Genomic DNA, 26,983 nt, shown 5'->3' on the forward strand with positions numbered 1-26,983 from the left:
CTTTCAAGTTGTCATTCTTCTCCACTCTTCTTCTTCACTCCCACCACCACATGGGAGAAAAGGTGCCTTTAAAAATGCAGGGTGGCTTTAACCAAGTATATTTGCATGATTAGCAAGGCTAATAGAAGTCTGTTTGAGTTACTGTAGCTGATTAACTCAACTATGGTTGTCAAACAAAAGAAAGGGGCAAGGAATATCAAATGAAATAAAATGCCTAAATTAAGATTCTTGGTATCCCAAAATGTGTCACCTCAAGGAGAGTTTTCTGATGAAAAAAAAAAACACATCAGTTCTCTAAAGAGAACTGTGGTACTTGAAGTTGTTTCAATGTGTTATTCAGCTTTATCCTCTGAAGCAACTTACAGTACTCCAATTGTTTACTCACTCAGCTACATTTAAAATGTGTACTTAGGAATGCTTTATAATAAGATACCCAACAAAGTCTGTCTTATTTAAACTGCACTGATTAGAAGAGGCAAGCATTTCATTTTGGCACAGTGTGGCCCCACTACCTCATTTCATCCTGTTTGAAATATTACTCAGAGTTCAGAATGCCAAGCCTTGAGCAGAAGAAAGCAATGTGTGGTTCTAAAAAAAAAAAATGAAATAAAATAATAGTGATGATGAGAAGAGAAAAATAATGCACTTCTTGATTCTGTCAGATGGCAACTACTTCTGGAGGAAAAAAAAAGAATGGAGTCCCATGATGTTACCATAACAGAATCTAAAAACAAAACAAAACAAAAACAAAAAAGAGACTGGCATTACAAAAGAAGCAAAGTTTAAAGCTACCCGTGGGAGTGAGGGGTCATTAAGGTACTGGATGACAAAATAAGAAAATGCTTATGAGAAGAGCTACTGGTAAGGGTTGTAGAAAAATTACCAGGCAGCCTAAAAACAAACTTGACCTTAATGGTGGTCATATTTAAAGTAGCAGCAAACCTTGTTGAGCAAAGCCATGGCTGCTAAGATAAGAAGTAAATGATATATAGCCACTTGAACTGTTTTCATTAGCCAACAGAAGTAAATTATTTGGATGGTGGTCCCTGAGATTTGTGGCTATCCACCTATCAGTGTTCCAGATTTTGCTCCAAAAAGAAAGAAAATCAACTCTTTCATGTAGACAGGAGAGAGCCATAAGCAAACACTAACATTCTATGATTTGGAAGCATTTATATAAAATGTTGGGTTTCAGTTTGTTTTTATTCTTAGAACTGTCACTCTTTCAAGTAAGACCATTTATCTGGAGCAAAAAGTCACATTGGAAAATATGTAGTCTGTCAGTCCACCCCTCTTTTTTCATGTGAGGAAACTGAAGTCCAAACAAATAAATGACCTCAGTGCCAATCCTGTAGCCACTGGCCAATGGTTGTTGCAGTGTATGAGAGAGACAAAGTGTGTGCGTGTGCACGTGTGTATGTGTATGTTGTAGCAAAAGAAATCATTTTAATCCCTTCCTGCTAAATCATATATATTTTACAATTCTGAAATATGAATGCATCAAAATAAATGTGTATGTTTTAAGAAGCCATGTTTCTTTCCTTTTCTTTTAGTATTTCTTTTCTTTTGTTCTCTTTCTTTCCTTTCTTCCTTTACCTATTCCTCCATCCCTTTCTTCTTTTTTCCTTCCTTCTTCTGTTCTTACATTCTTTTCTTTCTTCTTTCTTCCCTTCCTTCCTCACTTGCTTTTATTTTTTCCCCTTTGTTATTAAATCTATGATCCATCTTATGTTCTGTCTCCGTTGGTCAAATAAATTCCAAATTGAGGCCTCAGCCAATAGCAAAGGCTTCTCAATGAGAATACGACAAAAATTTTGGGGAATACCACTATAAGTATAGTAAAAAAGGTTTTCCTTGTTTATTTCAAACTCATAGAAGCATCAGCTATGTAAGACTAGAAGACAGCTTTCCTAGCTATGACTTCCCACACGTAAGGCCATGCTTTCTCCATTCTATTACATTGATGTTAATTATTATTTTTGCCCATTGCCAATTATTCAAATTACAAAAAGAGATTATGGTGCTCCATTCACCATTAAGTTTCTGGTCATACAAGGGAGAACTGAAACTTGGCCAATACTTCATGAATTTCCTTAGTACAGAACACTTCATATTTTCTGAAAATTAGGATTATGTAGAATTGTTGCTCTAAAATTATTACACTGAATTAGCTGATAAAACTCCTCTTTGATTGGTATTGTGTAGAGTAAGCTTCAAAATGTTTTCACTCACAACGAAATAGATCCAGAAAGTGTAGATAAGAGATTATTTCTGTGGGCTAAATTTAAAAGGCAATGAACTAAGGTTAAGTCCACAAAGAAATTCTGTGTACATGTATGGTCATAAAAATTTTAGATTATCTATTAGTGGGTTCCTATAATACAAATCCTTTCTAAGAATCATCTCAATATGAAGATTCAAAAAAGTACCTCACTGCATGTAAGGGAGGAAGTGGATAGAAGAAAGCAGCATTGACCTTTTTTTTTTTTTTCTCTTCCTTCTGTATTATCATTCATCTTTCCTGAGTGTACATGTCCTTCGAAAACTGCTACTGTTTGCAACCACTTGAAAGATCAGCACCATATCTTAGTCATGGCTTTTATACCCATTAAGACAAGACTTGTTTTTGAGAAGTTTTAGGGGAAAATAATCATCCCCTCATTTTTCCTAGTATTAATAGTCAATGATACTATTTGTTTATCAACAAATAAGTTCTAATTGACAATTATTAGCATCATTGGTCCAAAACAGAAGTGAGATATTAACTGAAAAATTAATATTAATTTTAAAGATTAATCTCTACCCAAGAATTTCATCACATTGGGAATACAATGTGACATTTATAGCAAAAAGTTATCTTTTTGCTATTTGCAACCACTCTTTGTACATGCCAGACAACTCATTTCTTCGAACAGTCTACTCCAAATGAAATAATATGGATCTATTAGCGTAATTATCACATAAGGTCATTTACCACTTTGTAATTGCTGCAGGTCGTGAATGATGTATGAAATGGAAGCATCTGCAGTGCAAATAGAACATAGGCACAAATGCGCCATGTGCTAATTAGGTAACTATCTAATGATAAGACCCTAGGGAAACACAGTAGAGCAAAATCCCACAATGCTGTTCCATTGCAAGGCAACAAAACATTCCTAGGGAGTTCAAAAACCCATCACAAAGTATAATCCTTTCTTCTCAGAATCTCTGAACTCTGTTCCATGCATGCATAGATTCTTTCTATCTTCTTCCCATGCAAAGCTAATCAGGCCCTGGAAATCATGAACCATCTGATTGCTATGAATAAATACTGTTCTATTTGTTCACATTAAAGACGAAGGATTCAATCTTTTATGTGAAGATCGCTGAAGAGTTTTGGTGTTCTCTTATGTTTTCCTTGCCTTTTTAGTGGTCTTTTTCTTTCGAGAGTGTGGCACATTGCTGAGGAATGGAGTCAAGGCTCACTTATCACAGTCTCAAGTCAATGCTATGGAATGAATGTGATCCATGTTACTTGAAGCAAAACCCTATTTTCTCTATACAACAATCCCACAGCTTTACAGCAAACAGAATGTGCAGACAGAACTTGCTTTTAAAGCTGAGTTCTTAACTGATTCTTAAATTCTCATGTGAGTATTTTATTTAGATGAACTGCAAACTTCAGAAGTCTGGCTAAAACTGAATGCCTGACACCCAAATATAAATTAACTTGGAGTATATTTCTAGTTGTTTACAAGAAAAGAAAAAAAAAACCCTTGGTGTGTGATTAAGAGTGCGTTTAATTCCCTTTTTGTATAGTGACATTCATTATCATTTGATAATCTGAACATGGTTTAGCATCTGTCACTGAAAGGGACAAGTGTGTGCTTAATATGGATACTCTGAAAACCTTCGGTAATGGCAGTCCTGGTCCATTGCTACTTGTGAAATTTTAATTTCAGAGAAACACAAACTCACATTGTCCCCATTTTACAGGTAAAGCAGATCAGGCCCAGTAAGCCTCTTGCTAAGAGCCAAACACTAATACATGGTAGACATTCAGAATATAATATGGTGTATTATCAAGAAGTGGTACTGCTAGGACCTGACCCTGATTTGGTCTGCGATGGGGCATTGTCAAAAGAGTCCAGCATAACTCACAGATGCCTGCTGGAGAAGTAAAACTAACTGTGAGTATTACATAAGATTATAAATAAGAATATTGGCAAATAGTAAGCATCCAAAATTGTAGCTTATTACTATACCTATTATTCTTAAATCTATCATCTATTTCACATGATCCTTCCTTCAATCCCTTTTGCTTATGTTCAGGTAATAACAATTTATTAACTGAAAATAGTATAATAGAATACTAGCTAGTAATTTTGCCTCTAGTCTTGCTAGAGTGAAGTCCATCATCCACACTGTGCTTAAGTGAATATTTTTAAATGAAAATATGATCATTTCACTTTCCTGATAAAAAAATAACTGCATTACCCACTATGACAGTTGGAAGAATGGTGAAAAAAGCAGAGCCAACCTTGATCTTACTTCTCCACATGAGATTATAGAATATCGTGTTCAAAATTGTAGGCTCTGACATCAGACTGCTCAGCTTTCAAATCAAGCTTTACTTCTTACTAGCAGAGTGAACTTAAGTTACTATAAAATCAAGATAATAGTGGTACCCATAGTATAGATTTTGTTGTTGTTGAAGATCAAGTATGATATTGCAAAATGACACAATTATCGCATGGCCTAGCACACAGCAAATGATCAGTAAGAGTTAGCTATAAAACTAAATTATTTATATTGGATTTTCGGTCACACCTACAACTTCTTTTCTCTATTGAACCTTCACTCTAGCCAGAGAAGAAATCTCGCTTGCATATAACTCATTTACTCATTCCACCCCATCTATAAATGCTCTTTCTTCAACCTAGACTGCTCATAATTGCAAACACATTTTGGTAAGATACTAACACACGGTAAAAGTAGCAAAATGAATGAAGGAAACCACATACTGAGTGCTGAAATCATAACTGTTGCAGGTATACAGCGAAATTACAGATTACTGTAGGCTACAATGGCTGGTTGGGGTGGCCTATACTCCTTCTCACATACATTCATGCTGGGCTGTACTGATTACTAGAAGATGGACAAGATTTTATTAAAGTTTCTATCTAGTAGTCTCAGTACTGAAGGATTTGGCCCAGGCAACCAATTATATGCTCCTTCTTCTCAGGTCCCAAAATGCATTACTTTAAATATTCATTTAATTGCCTGCCCCCTTATAGGTAAAGAGGACTTAATTCCAGAATGTTGTATACCAAAACACATAATCGAATCATCAGGAATACTAGCAATGGCAATTAATTCCCCCTGCTGTGATCTGTTTGCTACTTCTATAATGTTTTCTATTCCTCTTGTTCCCTTCTTAAGCTCAACACTATGTACCGTTCATGGTGTCACCCTGTCACTTTCCATTGCTGCTCTAGCACAAGAAGGTTACTATGAGCTTGTTTTCAGGGATAGCATTTGACCTTGTGGTTAGTTGTGTGCCTATTTATCTACTGCTATTAGTGACTCATAAGTGTTGCTAATAAAATTCGTCTACTGGCTTCACATGACAGGTCGTATCTTTGCTAAATGCTCGTTTAGTTTGAAGATTTAGCCCACATTGATTTTTTTCTGCCAGTCATCTGATGTACTCCTGCTCCTAATGCATTTTCTCTCATTTCTTGCTACTTCAAAGCTAGTTAAACAGAACTTTTCATTCTTTGCCATCTGTTTTTAGATTGTGAATATGGGTTCCTAAATTTGGGTGGCTAATGCTGATAAGGGAGAATTATTCTCAATTTATTTTATGGTCTTTATATGTTTAAAAGTTCTGATCTTTTTCTTTTTTTATTAAATAGCATGCATTGAGTGCCTACTATGTGACAGGAATAGATACAAATTCTCAGGTATAGAGGAAAACAAGCAGACAACTTGGATGCTGTAATAGAGCTTGTACTGAGGGTTGCAGAAAACAGACAAATAAGCAAGAAAACTCTCAGGTAGTTATAAGTATTGTACAGAAAATTAAGGATGCATTGTGATAGTGAATGCAAATTTAGATTAGGGATTTAAGAAGTTATTTCTGAGGTTATGATATTTATGTAAATATCTGAATGGCAAAATAGAGCTGCTAACCATGAGAAAATCTAAGGAAAGAACATTTCAGGTGAAAGGGAGGAGTTAGTGAAAAGACCAAAAAGCAGGAATAAGGTTAGTGCTATTAGAATTTCCTGAACTGTCTTAAGCCTTGAAATACATTGATAAGGTAGGTTTCAAATGCTCTCCCCCAAAAGATGTGGAGAGATAGGTATACTTATTAACTGTTGGTGGAAATGTAGAATGGTGCAGCTGCTTTTGAAGGTGGTTTGGTGGTTCCTCAGGAAGCTAAGAATAGAATTGCCATACGGGTCCGGCAATCCTATTACTAGGTATATACTCCAAAGAACTGAAAGCAGGGATACAAATAGACATTTTCACATCGATGTTTATAGCACATTATTCATAATTGCCAGTAATGGAAACAGCCTAAATGTCCATCAACTGATGAGTAGATAAACAAACTGTAGTAGATGCACAAAATGAAATATTATGCAGCTGTAAGATGGAATAAATTCATGATGCATGCAACAACATGAATGACACTAGAGGATATTATGTTGAGCGAACTAAGCCATAAATAAAAAGGCAAATACTGTATGGTCTCACTAATATGAGCTAACCATAATGAGCAAACTCTGAGAATTAAATTTGAAAATGCAGTTTATTACGAGATAGAAAGAGGGTAAAGATTGGGCAATTGATGCCTAAGGAGTGTAGAATGTTTAATAAGGTTGATTCTAAAAGTTCAGAATTGGATAGCACAATACTGGCATGCTGGTAGCACCACACTGTAAGCATAACGAACAAAGCTGAGTGTGAACATGGTTGACAGAGGAAGGCTAGGAGCACTTACAGCACCAGAAGGAAAGCAAAAGGGTAGAAACTGAGACCACAAACCTTCACAAAACCTAGAGTAAATGATGACAGTGGCTAATTGTACAAATATAACAAAATTATTATATGAACTAGAAGAAATGCTTGTCACTATTACAAGGTGTTAAAAACGGGATGGTATACAGAAAAAATGCAATTAATGCAAACTAAGGTCTGTAGTTGACAATAACATTGTAACGTTCTTTCATTAATTGTAACAAAGGCACTAGACCAAAGATAGATGTCAGTAATCGGGAATATAGGAAGTAGGGGATTTTTTTTTTGGAAGAAATGAGAACGTTCTCATATTGACTAATGTTCTCACATTGACTGTGGTGATGAATGCGTAAATCTGTGATTATATCAAGAGCCATTTATGCACATTTTGGATGGATTGTATGGTGTATGAATAAAAAATTCTTCCTAACTGTCGTGGGGAAATCTGGAGATTTTGCAGACCCCCAAGCAGGAGAAGATGGTGGCTTGACTTGGTGAAGAAGTGGTGGGATTGGAAAGAACAGGGTGGATTTGGAGTAGATTTTGAAAGCAGATTTTTAGGACTTACCTATAAATGAGATTGGATCCGAACTGAGGGAAAGAGTGGAATAAAGGATAATTCCAAGATTCTTTGTAATTAACAAAAGTAGATGTGGAGCCACTTGCTCAGATATGGAAGAATAGGGGAGGGACATGTTCTCTGGGAAGAGAAGTACAAAAGTTTTGCTCTAGCCATATTTTTATTTATAGAGTCTTAGAGTCACACCTATAAGGATACTAAGTTAGATGTACAGATACATTTGAGATCCACCTGAGCCCTGAGACCTGAAGAGCTCAACTAAGGAGTTTGGGCAGCTAGACAAGATAAAAGGGAGCAGACCCAAACCCCAAGACCCTCCAGTGTTAGAAGTGAAGCAGAGGAAGCAAACAGAAGACAGGGGAGGAAAAGTCCGGTGAAGTAAGAAAGTTTAACATTATGATATCCCTGAAGCAAAGTAAAAAAGAAAGTAGAGTTCTATTACATTCAATGCTTGTGAGTAGTTAAGAAAATAACAGAAGTGTGGCAACTTGATTGGAAACATGGAGTCATTTGTGATCTTGATAAGGCATTCTCAGTGGAGTGACAGATACCAAAGGCCCTCTGTGGTGTGCTGGGAAGAGAATGTGCTGAAAGGAATTGATTTTAGTCAATCATTTTAATTAAAAAAAATTTGTGAAGAAGGATATGGAGATGGAATATTTACTGAGGGTCAACACAGGACAAAGGGGATGTTTTGTTTTTTAAGATAGTACATATGTGTGTGATGATGGGAATGATTCACAAGGGGAGACACTAACGAGGCTGGGGAGAGGGAGGACAATTACAGCTGCAGAGTCCTTGAGTATGCAGGAGAAGGTAGCACCTGGAACTTGAGGTTCACCTGATCAAAATAGGAATGCTTTGTCCATAGCACCAGGAGAGAAGGCAGAAATAAAGGCAACAGCTGCTGATAAGCTAGTAGATTTGGAGAGAGGAGGAAGTGACTGTTTGACTTCATATTCTTCTCAATATATTTTGCAACAATCTTAAGCTAGGAGTCAGGTGGTGAGAAGAACAAGTGTCGGGGATTAGAGAAGAGAGCAGAGAGAGTTAAATGCTCATTTTGGAAAGCAAGAACACAAAAATACCAGGGAAAATATGAGGACTGCTGGGCACTGTTGAGTCTGTCAGTGTTTTTGTGCACTTTTCATCAGCAAGATTCAGCTGCTCTGGTGCAGAAAGGGTGGAGGCAAATCATTGGATTTATCCAGTGGCCAGTTTTGTTGGGTGAACACTTTGAATCTAGAAAGTTTTTGTAGTTATGTGTGCAGATGAAGGAGTGAATGTTATAACAGACTTTAAATCTAAGCTGGGTGAAAACAGGAAAGGTGATTAATTGTGAAGTAGTCATTGTTATTTGAGAATTACTCAATGGCTATCTCAAAGATTTTCCTAATCACTTACCTCTAAACAGTGATAGAACTGACCAGAATATGAAAATTAAATTCCAATTCCAAATGCTCAAGAATATTGAAACTGAATGTTCAAAAGTATAATTCATAACAATAATCTAGATTTTTAATGTCTAGGTCTATTGAAAGTTGATAAACTCAATCTGGAAGTCTTCACTTGAGTTTCATGCATTACATCTAATATTCTGTAAATATTCATGAATCAGCTAGGATCTAAAGCCGCACCACCATTCCAAGAGAACACAAACATTCCAAAAACTTGGAAAAGCAGTCTTTCTATGAGGACTCATGGGAAAACTTCTCCCTGATACCAATAACAGTAAGGAAAATACATCTCCAAGTAATTTTTCGTTTTCATTTTACAGACACAGTGAACTTTGCAACAAATCTTATCTTCTTACTCTTTACTGAAAAAGTATTCATTAAAGCCTCAAATTGTATAAAGTACTATTGTAGGCTCAGATGCAAGAATGAACAAGAAAGATTCAGTACCTTGCCTTCTTGGTGCTTACTTTCTAGGAAGTAAGACAGATATTAAACAACTAATTAAATAATTAATCTTATTTAATTTTAACTTTGGTACATGCAGCAAAAGAGAAGTTCTGGGTGCTGGGGGAGTGTAATTAGAGGAATGTGAGCCAAGAGAGGGGTGTCAAAATAGATGTCTTTGAGAGTGGTGTTTAAAGTATTCAAAACCGGTCTTAGATTTAAGAATTTGATATTAGTAATCTCAATTTCTAACACCTAGGCTAGACAAGAATTCCTCTTTTTCACTGGCTGACAGAATGTTTAAAATAAATGTGTTATCCTGAATCTAGCAGGTATATAAACTTTTATGCAAAAATAATTTGTACCAGTTTCACTCTTAACTGCATCTTGCTTTCTTCTCTTTGTCTTATTTTCACTATTTATTTGTAATTTATTAAAATTGGCAAGACATTAAATATTATAGATAATGAAATATCTATTTCTTATGTAATTGGTTATTAAAAAGTCTCAATTTTGAAGGTTAGAAATATAAACAAGTTATTTATTTATGGTAGCTTTTTTTAATCAATACTTGCCTCAACATCTCGCTTTGCTGACCCTTTGTACCATCTTTGCAGTTTCCAAAACATTTACTCACTGTATTAGCCAGGGTTTTCTAGGGAATCCAAACCGACAGAAGATATATATATAAACATTATGAGTTTTTATAAAGAGTTTCTCACACAAATGTAGAGATGCACAAGTACAAATTCCATAGAGTAGGCTGCAAGCCAGAAACTTCGATGAAGGCCCTTGTTCTAGTTTGCTAGCTGCCGGAATGCAACACACCAGAGACGGATTGGCTTTTAATAAAAGGGGATTTATTTTGTTGGTTCTTCAGAGGAAAGGCAGCTAACTTTCCACTGAGTACTTTCTTACGTGGAAGGCACAGGATGGTCTCTGCTAGTCTTCTCTCCAGGCCCCTGGGTTCCAACAACTTTCCCCGGGGTGACTTCTTTCTGCATCTCCAAAGGCCGGGGCTGAGCTGCTAGTGCCGAGATGAGGAATGCTGAGCTGCTAGGCTGTGCTACATTGCATTCTCTCATTGAAGCACCAGCCAATTAAGTCAAACGTCACTCATTGCAGCAGACACGCCTCCTAGCCGACTGCAGATGTAATTGGCAACAGATGAGGTTCATGTACCATCGGCTTATGTCCGCAGCAACAAGATTAGGTATGCTCATCTGGCCAAGCTGACAACTGAATCTAACTAACACAGCCCTCGATGTGTTCTCCTGAAGAAAATGGCTGGCTGAAGTAGAGAGGGAAATTCTCTCTTCTGACTGCTGAAATCAATTCTTCTCCTTTTAAAGTCTTCAGCTGAAAGGATGAGACACCTCTCATTGTAGAAGGCAATCTCCTCAGTTGATTATAGACGTAATCAGCCAGAGATGCAATCCACTTACAATGACTTGAGTCCATGAAATGTCCCCACAGGAGCAATCAGGCCAATGCTTGCCTGACCCAACAGCTGACATCATCACCAGGTCAAGTTGACACGTAAACCTAACCATCTCAGTTCACTAAGTTTGAAAAAAATGTTCCAATTTTCTCTGTCCTTCCTCCTACTTTTCCTTTTTGGTCTGGTACTTAGAAGCTTGGAGACAGGAAGGGAGGGAGGTGAAAAGGTGGCTACATGTCAGTCATAGGAGGTTTCCCAGGGTAAATTTTGTTTCTTTATGAAGCTTGTGGCCTCTCTTAATTCACAGACAGTTTTCTTGAGGATTTTGTCAAGCTTTACCTTTTCTGAGAGGGGCAATCCTGGATCCCTTCAGCCTCAGCAACTTTCCATAACTCACAGTTTCTCTTGAGAAAGGCTTCATGTCATCTGGGAAGCCCTGCATTGATCTTCATCTCCTCTCACTTTTCACATCTCCATCTCCTTAATAGTTAGGGAGCCATAAAAACTGACAAGTCCCTCTTCTGCACACTCCAGGAACTGAGGAGAAATGGGATGCGTTACATTTGCTCCCATCTTGTTCCCAGGCACATTACATTACAGACTTTCCAAAGTTTGCCTTCAGAAATATCCAGATATGAGGCAGACATCAGTTCTAAGTACAAATTCTCCATTGACACCAGGGGACCTACGTCTGTCTCTCCACCACCACCACCCACCTCCCACAAGAACACTGTCATAATTTCTGCTTGATGGATACAAGAGAATGAACTGTAAGTCATATAGCTCAGCAATCAGCCAGGAAAGCTGTTAGTTTCCTCTTCTCATAGGCACCTCTAATTAATATGAATGATTCTTTGTGATTACCTTCCCTCGGCTTGGGTAGAGAGATCGACTTGACTGCACAAGCACTGTACTTTTTCTAGAAGTCCTTCTTCCCCACTTCCCAGTCATCTTACAAAGATTAGATAGGATTGTGGGGTAGTGTCTTGTGGATGAAGGAAGAATGATAATATGGGCAGTAAACAACTAACTCTTTTTAATCTAATCATATGGAAACTTGTTTTAGAAGGTGGGTTTCTTCTGTGAACAGTGGTACACAAGGATACCTGACAAAGGGAACAAATGGGATGCTGAAATCTAAAAAATACTGTGTAGCACTCACCAACCTTAGGGCTAGGAGGAAGAGCTGCATTCACCCAAAGGAAGCTTTCTCTAACTCTCTATATGTGAGTATAAATTAGCACTGTCATGGTAATAGGATACTTTTATTTTCATTCATGGTCCAGTCTCAGATTTCAGAGCACAGGAAACATCCCAGGTAAAATCCTCTTACCCTATGAATATGTGTACTCATATGACTTACAAGGTTAGGAAGCCATTCGGAAGAGTCTACTTTAAATATCATTCAGTATTGGGGTAGAATAAGCATAAAAATAAATAAACATTCCCTGTTCAAATAAAGTTCTATTATGGAAAAACAGCAACAAAAATACATGCAATCTCATGGGGCACTAACCCCAGCTCTGTCACTTGCTTGCTAAGTTATGTTGGACACTTTACTTAACTTCTCTGAATTTCAGTGTGTTCAAGTGCAAAGTGAGGCTCATAATGCTTATTCATGGGATTCTTTCCAGGTTTAGTTTAACAATTAGGTAAAACATCCAGCATAGCATCTGGCAATATGGTACATATATAATAAAGAGTGGATATTTTTATTAAGACACACCCTATTTAAAGGAGCCTTAAAAATCCTACCCCTTAAAAATATTCAATTTTATTAAAATGCAAGTTCGTGATTGCAGAAATCATGATTTACTCACTTTTGAGGAACTAGATCTCTTTCAAATCAGGCACATAGTTGGAAATTTATAAATATGTGCTGAAGGAAAATGAACTGAATTCCTGGATGTACTTAAAAGCATCATGGTTAAAACACAGTCAAATAATCATTTTCTCATTGTTCCATTTACCAGTGGCTCTGTATCAACCCCCCTCAAAACTTAGTTGTCTGAAACAACCCAAAATTTATCTTGCTCACAGATCTTAATTTAGGCAGGGCTTGGTGAGGACTACACACTCTGCTGTACCTGTGGTGGCTCCAAGACAGAGGTATTTATCATTTAAGCCCACAGATTCACAGGTCATGGCCTGGACTAAAAAGACAATAGCTGGGAGCTGGAACAGCTGCGACAATCTGTGCATGTCTCTCAATCTCCATGGGATCACTCCAGCTTGGTGATGTCACAGTAGACAGACTTCTTAAATGCCAGCTCAGAGCACCCAGCACATAAATTCTGACACAGAGAGAAATCCAGACAAAGGATGTATCATCTTCCAGGGCTAGATTAAAAGAAAAAAGTCATTTCTGCCACATTCTCTTCATCAAGATACAGAACAGAACATGCTGCTGTGGCCATTTTTGAAAATACAGTCCCTAACAATATCATTGACAACACTGTCTGGTAACTGATCCAGCACAATCAGACCAGAATTTTGTAAATGAGAGAAATAAAATGCTTTAAGAGTCAAATCTCAAAGCATGTTTTCTTCTGCACATCACAAGCAGAGACCAAACCCATGGGTCTTGCTCTTCCATTTGTATCAGAAACCTTCTGAAAACTGTCCATAAACTCCTCAGTCCGTTTAGATGTTCCCACTGCCTCTTCCTTGAGACCTTCTGCTAAAATACAGGCAGGATTAGATTTTCTGAAGTTAAAGTTTCTTCACTTCCAGCAATAAAAACAACATTGCAAAGTAAAATAAATTAGGAAGGGAGGAAGAACTTAGTCTTAAAAGGTGCTGAAGACATATCAACTATTTGCAAAAATAGACCTGACTTGAATCTTGATTTGAGTAAACTGTAAAAATTAAGGTAATTGTGAAATTTGAACTCTGACTCAGTATTAACGATAAGGAATTACCATTAACTTTTAAATATGACAATAGGATTGTATGTTTAAAATACACCTTATGCTTTAGAGATACATACTACAATATTTGATGATGAATGAGCCAGTATCTGGTACTTTCCTCAAAATATACTAAGGGAAGGAAGTGGGGTGATACAGATGCCAGACTTAAATTATTGACTATGGGTGATGGCTATATGAAGAAGTCATTGTTATTCTTTCCATTTTTAAATATGTCTGGAATTTTTTAATAAAAAAATTATTTTTTTCAAGTTTTCACTATTAGATAGAAATCTATCTCAGAATTTCTGGTCTCGATCCTCTCAATATATACCCAGTGCCTTAGGTTTGTTTCTTTTTTTCAGTCCTACTCCCATGAATTTCCTGCTTTCTGATTTCAGTGTGAAATAGAGATTACACTCTCAGAGAGACTCCTGATTTGATTTTCATCATTCCTTCACAACTGTCCAATTTTCTATAGGCATTGCCACACTGATCATGTGCTCTTGGAAATGCCAATGCATTTACTCTTCTGATACTGCCCTTTATCCTCTTTAAGTTCCTGCTTAATCTAGAGTTAGATTGTATTATTGTTCAAAATATTTGTTGCACCTTCTTGTGAGAGAATTGTCTATCCCTGCCCCATTGACAACAGATTTGGCCATATAACTTATTCTTTCCAGTGAAATGTGACAAAAGAGATGTGTGACACTTCTAAGTAGGGGTTAAAGAGTCTTCATGTGACTCCAACATTTTCTTTTCTCCCTGCCCCAAGACTGGCAATGTCCCAGGTAGCGGTTCCTCCTTCAGCCTGGGTCCCAGAGTGAAGATGACTCAGAGTAGAGCCATAACCAACCCAAACTGAATCTGAAATAAAGTGCGTGATAAAGCAGTTGTAAGCCATTTGTTTTAAGTTGTTTGTTATTGCCACAACTCAGTCTAAATCTGCCTGACCCAATACTGTCCAATCAGCATTTGTTGTGTCTCATTCATTCCCAGATAAAGAGTTCTCCACTCACAACAATCTACCATTCACATACAGACCTGGTAATTTTGATGTTAGATATAAAATGAGGTCCCATTCTCATGAGTAACAGCAAGATCGTCATCATCTAGATGATTTTATTGGTGATGTCAAAAGGATTCTTTAGAACCGAAAATAGTCCCTGCAGGAATTTGTTAGGTGATAAGCAGTATTTTGTGTTAAAGTGGCAAAATGATGAGATCTTTTTATTACATGTACTTAAATATCCAGAACAACAATTAGAATACTGAATATAAACAAGTGAACTCCAACAGCAATAAATATTTATCTCCCAAGTTTTCATCCTTTTAGCACAAGCACAGTGCTGGTACATTAAAATGAGTAATGTGCTCTTTTTCTTTCAGGCAAGAATGCCAGTATTAGTTGTGCATGAAAAATAAAGTGGTGTTCTGCATTAGCCAAGATAGACTGGGTAACAAACAACCTCAAAATCTCTGTGGCTTAGCCCATATCATTTATTTCTGGTTCATGTAAAGTTTGTTATAGGTCAGGTCACCCTCCTGGGCAGCTGTCCTCTCTATGGCAATTCAATGACCTAAGATGTTTCAATTTTGCTGCTCCACCCTCTAAACAAATAATCTCCATGATTACTACAGAAGGAACAGAGACTGGAGAATAATGCAGGGGCTTTTCATTGCCTCCACCCAAAATTGACATATTCTGTGTGCCAGGATTAATCACATGGTCCCACCTGAAGCTACGCCAAGGCTGGTGGAGTAGGCTCAGGAAAAAAAAGAAATATTGATGAATAGGAGTAATGCCTGCTGTGTGTTCTTTTCATGTTGTAAATAATATTAAAAATGTGATCTAATAAGGAAAACTACTGATGCAACTGGAAAGAGAAAAAAGTTGCATAGAAATTTAATTCTAGGGCCACTGACTTCACACCTGTATGCGAACTATCAAAATCTTGAATGAAGAGTTTTAATATGAATATAGCAAGATTTCCTTAAATTATATAGTAACATCTCCCACACTGGATTTCTTTCAATAGAATAGTAGGATAACACTGTAGGGACTGAAGTGGCAATAATAATAATAATAACTGTGACATTAACAGCAACCACAACATTATAAGCTGACATTTGTTGGGTACTTATTCTATGCTAGGCACTATTTAAAGGGCTTTTTAGAAACTATTTTATGTAAAACGTTCTTTTCTCAAAAAAGACACTCTGAAATAGTTACTATTGACCTTCGAAGTTGTGTTTAGAATCTTTGAGAAGAAATATGGTCAAAATTGTTTCAAAGAATATATGAATGAATGGCTCAAAAAATATATGATATTAATGAAATATCCCATTCTATACAGCAGTTTACACATTTTTTTTACATTCTCTTATGATTTGGCAGCATTTCAAAGATAACATATGTGTGTTCCAGTGCTTCAAGTATTTTTGAAAGTCTGTGCTAACATAAAATGTGCTTTCACCTCACCAACTCTGTGCTATTATACCAACTGGGGAATATTCTCATATATGTCAATCAGATATAGGGTAGACATCAGAAATCTTAATCTTGCCTTTGTTGGTGGGAGATGGGGAGGAGGGAATAGCTTAAACAAAGAAATTATAAGAATATCAAAGCTCTTATGGAAAGTGAAGGGAAAAAAGCATGTAAAATTCAGGACATGGGGAGAGGATTGGGGTGGGAAGACTGTGAAAGAGGAAGGATGCAAGGGAACAGGGTTTGGGCACATTACTTCATTATTTTTAAATGCATATATTGCATATATGAAATACTCTTGTATAAATTATAGATATCACAACAGAAAAAAAAAGTTTGGTGAGAAAGACTTAAATACCCACAAAATCACAACTATATCTGACTCCTCAAAAAAAAACAGATTTTTATTTTTGCTGTGCAGGGCAAAAGTCTTTGGGGGAAGATGGAATTTTTTAAAAATAAACATTTTTGAAACAACAGCAATGGGAAACAATTGCCCATTGATGGGCAATTATTTACAGTGGTAAGGCATAAAAGTTAATAAGGTTGGATTAACAATTGTATTACTAAATTATCTGGAATAGATTTTATGAGTGGCCCCACTGGTCCCCCTGCATCTACTTCAAATCCACAGGATTAACTGATGCTAGTTAATCTTTTTAAATTAATGCAAATCTTATTTCTGAATCCTGCTTAACATCATCCAAGGTCACTTCAATCTCCATGGAATGATATCAGGGTCTGTAGCTACTTTTTAAACCTCATGTTCTACTGCTCTCACTAAGTGATAAAAACTGCAGTCAACCACATGTGGTCCCTCTCATATGCTATGCTTTTTCTCAACTTCCTGCCTTTGAATATGCTGGATTTCCTTTCAGGTCTGTCCTTCTCAACTTGTATCTATAGGGAAAATTGCTATTCATGTTTTGAAATTCAGCTGAACTCTTACCTCTTGTTAGAAACTTCCCCTGACTCTTCTAAGAGGATTTCAATACCTCCTTTTTGGACTCTATACCTTGTCTGTACCTCCACTGAACTATGAACACCTGGAGAGTCGGGTTGAATTCTAATCTAGTTGTCTTTGTATATAAGGTTTAGAACAGTGCCTGAAACATAGTGCTTATTTGTGAATGACTGAAAAATGAATGAAGAATATTTGGAGTCAGGAATCCAAAAGTCCCCAAAATAACTGAATCTATTAGCTCCCAAGTTTGATCAAATAACCGACAAATCATTCATAGTCTTTCCTTCAAAACATGATGATGGCCTTCTATTTATATCTCAATAATAAATATAATAGTTCACATTTATTCTACTTGTTATGAACTTGACACTGCAGTAAGAGTGCAGATTAGATTAGATTAAATTCTCTAATCTTCACATCAATCCTTAACGTCAATATCAATATCCCCATTTCATGGTGAAAAAGCGCAAAGCTCAGAATAGTTAAGTAACTTTCCTAACTTAACACAAATAAAAGAGGTAAATTCAACCTCCAATTCTAGCTCCAAAATTGTGTTATATTCCTAGACATAAAACATCACCAAGAGACTGTTCTTGAATGAAAACTCTGCCATCCACAATAGAGGTAGGCAAAGAACTTCAGTACAGAAAAAGGAAGACCCTACCCTTTAAAACCTGCATTTCTGAGTTATTCAAAACAGATAAATGTTCCAGAAACTTCATTCTGAGTTACTTCATTGACACCTACAATTTGGGCAAATATTTATATTCCAGTTATGAATATTTGTTATCAGTTTCTTCAAGAAGGAAAATAGTCTAAAACTTTTGGCTTTCTGACTACATTGTTTCTATCTCAATAAGAAAACCAAAGTAGCCTAGATTTCGTCTGGGTTAATCAATAGTTTGAAGATTCAGAACCATTTTTTGCAGGTATATTTTTATCCTTTTTTTTAGTAAGACTGATACAATTTGTGTGATTAGTTTTCTAAAACCATATCTACTTCTTTCTATTTTGAATAAAATATTTTAACAGTACTGTCAATTCTAGAGGATACATGAAATTTTGCTTTTTATCTAGGTTTGATACCATAGAAGTAATTTATTTAACCATTACTTCATTCCCCTTTGTTAAAGTAATGAGGAATAACTTATCTTTGTTTGTGTGTTTGTTTTTAACAAGCAGTCTGTTGTATGTTGACTTGGAAGATGTACCAAATCAATTGACTGCTTGGTTTATTGAATGTTTGCGATTTGTAAAATATTGTATTTTAAATACGTAATTAAAAGATGTGCACAAGATGGCCAGAGACAAATCTCCTTAACTTAAATAGCAGATTTCTCTGTATGTTTGAGGGTATAAAGCCAACAAAGGCAATGTGCCCCAATGTGGCTATATTCATGCATGAAATGCTTAATGAAATATGCTATTTCTAGTACAAATAATTGCCTTTGTTTTCATCATCTTGCCTGGTGCATCGTAGCGGTCTACAGAATAGTGTATGTTTTATCTACTGTCAGACAGTTCATAAAACTCTAATGGAAATGAAGATTTTGCTATTTGAAGTGGTCAAATTTCCATTTTCAAACACATCACAGCTTATAACCACTGATAGCATTTGGGTTTGCTTTTGCGTTTTAGGATAATAGCAAATTATAGAGAAAATCTACCAATCCTTTGTCAGCTGAACTATAAGAAAAGGCCCATTACCCTCCTGAAAGAAAAGCAAACCCACATGGTGTTTTGAAAATGAAAAATGTATATTTGTTTGTAGATGCGTTATTTGTAAATTTTGGCTCATTAGTCCCGCTTAAGAGACTACGGAGTTGTGAAAGAAGATGAAAATCTTTTTTCTCTTACTTTTAAATCCATTTTAGGAATAAAGAGAAGAATAAGGGACACAATGCAAGTAAACACGCTTTTTCTACTGATTTCAGTGGTCTGTGATCCATCAATAAAACCTAAGTGATTATTTACAGCAATCCTACCTGAGGGAAAATGTGTTGTTGCATACCCTCGCCTTTCTGACACTTTTGTTTGTTTGTTTTTCTGAATATTCCCTCTACCTACCTCTTTCTGTTCCTGGTTGAAATCTCCAAAGCCTCCCTACTTTCATTCAAGTCCTCTTTCTCCTCTGGGCACCTCAGTAAATGAGTTTCCTACCCCAAAGTGATCTCACTCAACAGATATTTTACAAGAACCAGGTTAGAGATCTCCTCCCTAACCAACACCGAATTTCGGAAAATTTATTATGAAATTCATGACACATAATTATTCAACTGCTGGTTAAATATTTGCAGCTATGGGGATTACATTACTTTGTGAGGCACCAATTCCTAAATTGTCTTCCCCAAAGTTAAGCTAAAATCTATCTGCTTGTAATCACAGATTGGCTCTTCTCCTGCTCTTTTAGTACATATTGAATTCATTTAATCCCTTTTACAAATGATAGTCCTTCAGATATTTGAAGAAATAGTTATCATGTTTCCCTCTTGCATTGTTTTTATTTTCAGTCAAAAACAACCCAGTTCCTTCTACCAGCTTCCATTATGCATTAGTTCCAAGCACTCTATAATCTGGGTCTTCTTCCACCTCTACTTCAAGTGATTGTCGTTCCTTTTTAAAATGTCACTTTGATAACTGTTCTATATGTTGATTGTCGCAGTGTTTATATGATTTTATACAATTTCAAAATTTATCAAACTGTAATGAAAATGGGTGAATTGCATTGACTATAAATGATAAATGTGAAGGAGAGAAAAACACGGAGATAAGGCAATATATATTTATATTCTCACCTGACTGGAACAGTGTCCCTCAGGAATTGCCTGATTAGAGTATAATGTGGTAAAGGCATCATCTCCTGGTTCTGGACACTATTCTCTCACTTTTATTTTTAGCCTTGACGGCACTGGTTCACAACAGTAAATATACAGTCAAGAAAAACTGCAAGGACCTTGTGTGGTTTTTGGGAAATTATGCGCAATTGATATTTAAAGTCAAATAGAGGTCTAAACAAACATCCTAGTTTTGTTTTTTCTCTTTAATGTTCATTCGTTCTCTCAGCACTGAATTATTAAGCCCTATTACATGCCAGGCAAAGGTGAGCAGGTAAAGTAAAAACCCCACCCTCTTGTAGCTTATATTTCATTTCTCTTATGGGAGATAAACACAAAAGAGCAAGCAAGCAAAATAATTACAAATTGTGTTCAATGGAATGGGGGCTAGGTGAATAAAAGATAAAGAATAACAAGGATGAGAGATAGAACGGTAGACAAACCCTACTTCAACCTGAGGGTTGAGGAAGGTGGCATAAAGGACATCACATTTAATATAAAATCTTCTGCTCAATTTATAAGAAACAAAGAAAGTAAGGCCTGAAAAAATCACCATGCAAGCCAAGACAAGAGAGCTGAATGTGTTTGAGAAACAGACTGAAGGTGAGAACATGGAGACACCAGCAAGAAATAAGGGAGGAGAAGTGAGCTGGACTAGACCATGCTGGCTGTCATAAAGGGTTTGGATATTTTTTTTCTATGTGCTATAGGGAGCCACAGTAGGATTTTAAATAGGACAGCTATGTGGTCCAGCTTACATTTTACAAAGACCACTTTGCCTGTAGTGTACAAAACAGATTGGAGGGTGACAAGAAGAAGAGGTTAAAACACATTAATAAACATTTTGAATATGGTCAAGCATGACTGAAATCCTTAGATAAAGGTGTGTTTCTTATTAACCACACTTTAACACAGGTTGTTTAACCTGTGGTCTCAAAAGTGTAATGCACATACTTCTGGGAGTATACCAAATGATCATTTGTGATAAAAGAAGAGCAATATGGAATTTCTATTCATATCTTTTATCTCATGTGCTAAAATGTTCTGAGAATTTTTGTGTCTGTTTCATAATATATGCATTGTAATAACACTATTCACATGCATATACACATATGTAATGACTGGGATGCTTAAAAAGTTATACTGATATAAATGTACCATCTCAAAATTTGAGACGATAGTTTCAACCAGTGGATATTCCACTTAAACTGTCATCTAGTCTAAGTCTCTGTTTTGTCCGAAAGTTTGTGTTATATATTTACCCTTGAGCCTCGCTTTCAAGTAATGTGCCAAAATATGGGTTTTAGAGAACATCATACATTTCTGTTAGTTATAGTAACTCTAGACCCTGTGTTCTGTTTTTTTATAAACTCTTAAGAATAAGGAAGGGATGATTCTAGAAGTATACACATTGCCTAAATGTGAAAGGTCATACAGTCTTCTTCAGAATTAGAGACAGAGAAAGAAGACAAACATTGAACAATTGGGGAACTTTAAACAATATTGATGCAAATTAAATAACAGTGCCATTTACAATCATTCCAAAGAAAATTAACTACTTGAATGTAAACTTAATAAAATATGTACAGAAGATATATATACTGCAGATTACGTAATGCCAATGCAAGAATGATCTAAGCAAATGGGCAGACATTCTGTGTTTATGGACTGGGAGGCTCAACATAATAAAGATGTTAATTCTCCCTAAACTGATGTATACATTTTATGCAGTTCTTATAAAAAGCTCAGCAAGGTTTTCTATAGAGATAGACAAGCTTACTCTAAAATTTATATGACAGAGGTACAGGACCTAGGAGAGCTGAAAATAAACATAAAAAGGAAGAATAAAATGGGAAAAATCACTCTACCTAAGCCTATATAACTTCAATAATCAAGAGTTTATGGAATTAAAAAAAAATTTTTTAATTAAAAAATGGGTAGGCCTCAGTGACTCAGCAGGCAGAGTTCTTTCCTGCCATGCCGGAGACTCGGGTTCTATTGTCAGTGCCTGCCCATGCAAAAAAATAAATTAAAAAAAGAGTCTATGGAATTGACAGAATGACAGATAAATAGATCAACAGAACAAAATAGAGAATCAAAAAACAGAAGCACACAAGTATGCCCAACTGATTTTGTCAAAGTTATAAAAGCAACTCAATGGAGAAAAAGACAGTGCTTTCAACAAATGAAGTTAGAATAATGGGATATTTATAGTTAACAAAATGAATATCAATCCAAACCTCATACTTTATATACAAACATTGACACATCAACATAAATTTAAACATAAAACATAAAACTATGCTTCTTTTAGAAAAAGCATAGGAGAAGCTTGACCCATAAAAGGGAAAGTTGAAAAACTGGATCTCATCAAAACTAAAAATCTTGTTCCATGAAAATCCATGCAATGAGGGGGAAAGACAAGCCACAGACTGGGAGAAAATATTTGCAAACCACGCATACAACAAAGTGCTAGTTTTTAGAATACATATATTTTAAAAAATATTCTCAAATCCTGAGCAAATAAAAAAAAGCAATAAAACTAGAAAATGAGCAAAAGACATGAAGAGACATTTCACTGAAAGGACTCACAGATGGCAAATAAGCCCATGAAAAATGTTCAATATCATTAGCCATCAGGGAAATGCAATTTAAAACCACAATTAGATCTCATTACACACCTATCAGAATGATAGGGGGGAGAAAAAGCTATAATACCAAATGCTGACAAGGATGTAGAGAAGCTGGATCATTCAAATATTGTGATGAGAATGTAAAATGGTACAGCCATTTTGTAAGACTGTATATACAGTTTCTTATATATCAAAATATGTAACTACCATAGAATTCAGCAAATGCACTCTTGGATATCTATCCCAGAGAGATGAAAACTTAGTTTCACACAAAAAATCCTGAACACAAATGTTCATAATAGTTTGTTATAGCTCCCATAGTGGAAAAAGCCAAACATCCTTTAACTGGTAAATAACTAAACAAATTGTGGTCCAGCCATATGATGGAATACTGTACTACTTAATAAAAAAAAAAAAAACTATTGATATACATACAAGTTGAATGAATATCCAGGTACTATGCTGAGTGAAAAAAGTCAATACCAAAAGGTTACAAACTGTATGATTCCATTCATATAGCATTCTTGAAATTTCAAAATTATAACAATGGGAAAGGAATTGGGAGGGAGCTGGTGTGGCTATAAAAGAGCAATAGTATAATGTTTTGCTGCAATTTTGCTGTATCTTAACTCTATCATAGTAGATGATGATATGATACTACTATGGTTTTCAAGATGTAATCAACAGGGAAAACTATTTAAAGAGTACAGGAGATCTCTCTGTATTATTTCTCACAAATGCCTGTGGATCTATATATTTTTTCAAAATTAAAAATTTAATAAACATATATGAATACAAGTTACAATTAAGATTGTCTTTAAAAGTTACAACCTTCATCCCAATCCTTAGGAAACATATACAGTAATTTCTGAAAAGGACATTACCAATCAAAATGAGCGGTTCAAATTATATATATATATATACAAGGATGCTTAATTTTAATGTATCAACTTGGCTAGGCTATGGTGCCTGGTTACTTGGTCAAACACTAGTCTACATGTTGCTATGAAAATATTTTATAAATGTTATTTCTATCTAAAATCAGTTGATGTTAAAGGAGAGTGTCCTCAATAATGTAAGCGGGGCTCATTCAATCAGCTGGAGACCTTAAGAACAAAAACTGAGGTTTCCCAGAAAAGAAGCTCTTCCTCAAGACCGCTATGTCATCTCCTGCCAGTGTCCAGCCTGTAGGCCCACCCTACAGATTTCAGACTTGCCAGGCCTCACAACCATGTGAGCCAATTCCTTTAAATGAAAAAATAAATATAAATATACATACATACATATATACATACACATACATACATAGAAATAAACATATATCCTATGGATTCTGTTTCTCTGGAGAAAGAGAACTGATTCATTCATTCACTCATTCATTCATTTTTACTAAACACCAATAAACCCCATCTACTCACCTTCCCCCAAGCTGCATCTAAGCTTAGTTTCAAATGCAGAAAATATGACAAGAGAAATTATTCTCTCCAGAAGTTTATACAAATTTCTTCCATCTTAGCAACAAGAAAGGGTTTTTAATCCAAAATTAAGTTAACATTTGATTGCACCATGTTAAATCAGATAAATTAATGAAATATTTGTATTCAACCAAATAAAGTTAGTTCATTTTTAAGCTACTATAAATAGCCCTCTTGCCTATGTGTACTTTTTCCTCCTGGAAAATTCAACATCTTTTCTTGAAGAAAACCCTTCAGAGGATCAGAATAGAAGGGAACTTCTTCAACATGATAAAGGGCATATATGAAAAAACCCACAGCTAACACCATACTCAATGGGGAAAGACTGAAAGCTTTCCCTCTAAGATCAAGAACAAGACATGGATGTCTACTGTCACTATTGTTATTCAATATTGTATTGGACATTCTAGCTAGAGCAATTAGGCAAGAAAAAGAAATAAAAAGCATACAAATTGGAAAGGAAGAAATGAAACTTTCACTGTTTGCAGATGACATGATACTATATGTAAAAAAATCCCAAAACATCTACAGCAAAATGACTAGAACTAATAAATGCATGCATCAAACTGGCAGGGTACAAGATCAACATGCCAAAATCAGAGATGCTTCTATACACTAGTAATAAGCAGTCTGAAGAAATCAAGAAAAAAAATTCCATTTACAATAGAACTGAAAGAATCAAATATTTGGGGAACAAATTTAACCAAGTCCACAAAAGACCTATACACAGACAACTACGAAAATTGCTAAAAGAAATCAAAGAATACCTAAATTAATGGAAGGACTTATAGTGCTCATGGATTGGAAGTCTAAATATAGTTTAGATGTCAATTCTACCCAAATTGATTTATAGATTCAATGCAATACCAATTACAATCTTTACATTTACTTCACAGAAATAGAAAAAACAATGACAAAATTTATTTGGGGGTGGGCCACAATGGCTCAGCAGACAGAGTTCTCATCTGCCATGCCCGAGATCTGGGTTTGATTCCCAGTATCTGCCCATACAAAAATATATATATATATATTTATTTGGAAGAGCAGAGTGTCCTGCAGATAGCTAAAAATACTTTGAGAAAGAGACTGAAGTGGGAGATCTCACACTACCTGACTAAAGCATATTATAAAGCTATAGTAGTCAAAACAGCATGGTATTGATATAAAGAGAGAGATACTGACCAATGGAATAGAATTGAGTGTTCAAAAACAGACCTTCTCATCTATGGACAACTGATCTTTGATAAGGTGGTCAAGCCAACTCAACTGAGACAAAACAGCCTTTCAATATATGGTGTTTGGAGAACTGGATATCTATGTCCAAAACAATGAAAGAGAATGCCTAGCTTACAAAGTTGTACAAAAATTAATTTAAAATGGATCAAAGACCTATAGAGCTAAGAATATTAAACTTTTAGAAGAAACTGTAGGGCAATAGCTTAGAGATCTTGTGATAAGAGGTGATATCTTAGACCTTATACCCAAAGCACAAGCAATGAAAGAAGAAATAGATAAATGGAATCGCCTCAAAATTAAACACTTTTGAACATCAAAGGATGTTGTCAGAAAAGTAAAAAGGCATCCTATACAATGGGAAACAATATGAGGAAACCACATATCAAATAAGGGTTTAACATCCAAAGATTCTACAACTCAAAATAACAAAAAGACAAACAACCCAATTAAAAATTGAGCAGATGACATGGACAGATACTTTTCCAAAGAGGAAATACAAATGGCTCAAAAACATATGAAAAGAGGGCAGTGCAATGGTGGCTCAGTGTAAATAATGTTTATAGCAGCATTATTCCAAATTGCCAAGAGATGGCTCAGTGACAGAATTCTCACCTACTATGCCAGAGACCCGGGTTCAATTCTTGGTGACTGCCCATGCAGAAAAAAAAAAGAAACATATGAGAAGATACTCAACATCACTGGGTATTAGGGAAATGCAAATCAAAATCACAATGACTACATTTGAGCAACAGCAGAGATTTACTGGAGATGACTCTAGGCACTAACTTGATCCCTTCACAGGACATAATTTCCAGTGGTGCAAGCCTGGCCCTTGCATCATGGAAATATAGCTGGCTCTGGCATCGTGCATATGCTCAATAATTAAATCACCTCTAATTACATCATCTTGGACCACTGTGCTAATTAGCCTAAACCCTGCCCATCTTTTAATTCTATAAAACTGTCAGAATTGCTGTAGTCTTGGAAGACAGATTTTGGGCCACTAGGCCATCTGCGCTTCTATTAAGCACCTAGTAATAAACTCTCTCCCTCTTAAAAAAAAAATAGCATCTCACACCTACTAGAATGGCCATTATTAAAAAAAAAAGAAAGAAATTACAAACTGGAGAGTTTGTGGAGAAAGAGGCACACTTATTCAGTGTTGGTGGGAATGTAGAATGGTGCAACTGCTCTGGAAGGCAGTTTGGCAGTTCCTCAGAAAAGCTAAGTATAGAACTGCCATATGATCCAGCAATGCCATTACTAGGTATATATTCAGAGGAACTGAAGACAGGGACTCGAACAAACATTTGCACATGGATGTTTATAGCAACATTATTCACAATTGCCAAGAGATGGAAGCAGCCCAAACGTCCATCAACAGACAAATAGATAAGCATATATACATATGATGGAATATTATGCAGCGGTAAGACAGAATAAAGTTATGAAGTATACAACAAGATGAATGAGCCGTAAGGTAATTAAGCTGAGTGAAATTAGCCAGAAAC

General features: G+C 35.8%; 1 long non-coding RNA gene across 2 annotated transcripts in view; it reads right to left on the minus strand.

Moving 5' to 3' along the window:
- The window catches only part of LOC143676337 (uncharacterized), a 56,570-nt gene extending 43,425 nt beyond the window's left edge, over positions 1-13,145 (minus strand). For both annotated transcript variants that reach the window (XR_013172014.1, XR_013172013.1), the window contains exon 1: positions 13,018-13,145. This is a non-coding gene — a long non-coding RNA (uncharacterized LOC143676337). The remainder of the gene's footprint in view (positions 1-13,017) is intronic.
- Positions 13,146-26,983: the final 13,838 nt, after the last annotated feature.

Source organism: Tamandua tetradactyla, chromosome 3, assembly GCF_023851605.1.
Source record: "Tamandua tetradactyla isolate mTamTet1 chromosome 3, mTamTet1.pri, whole genome shotgun sequence".
In the NCBI taxonomy this organism is placed as follows: Eukaryota; Metazoa; Chordata; class Mammalia; order Pilosa; family Myrmecophagidae; genus Tamandua; species Tamandua tetradactyla.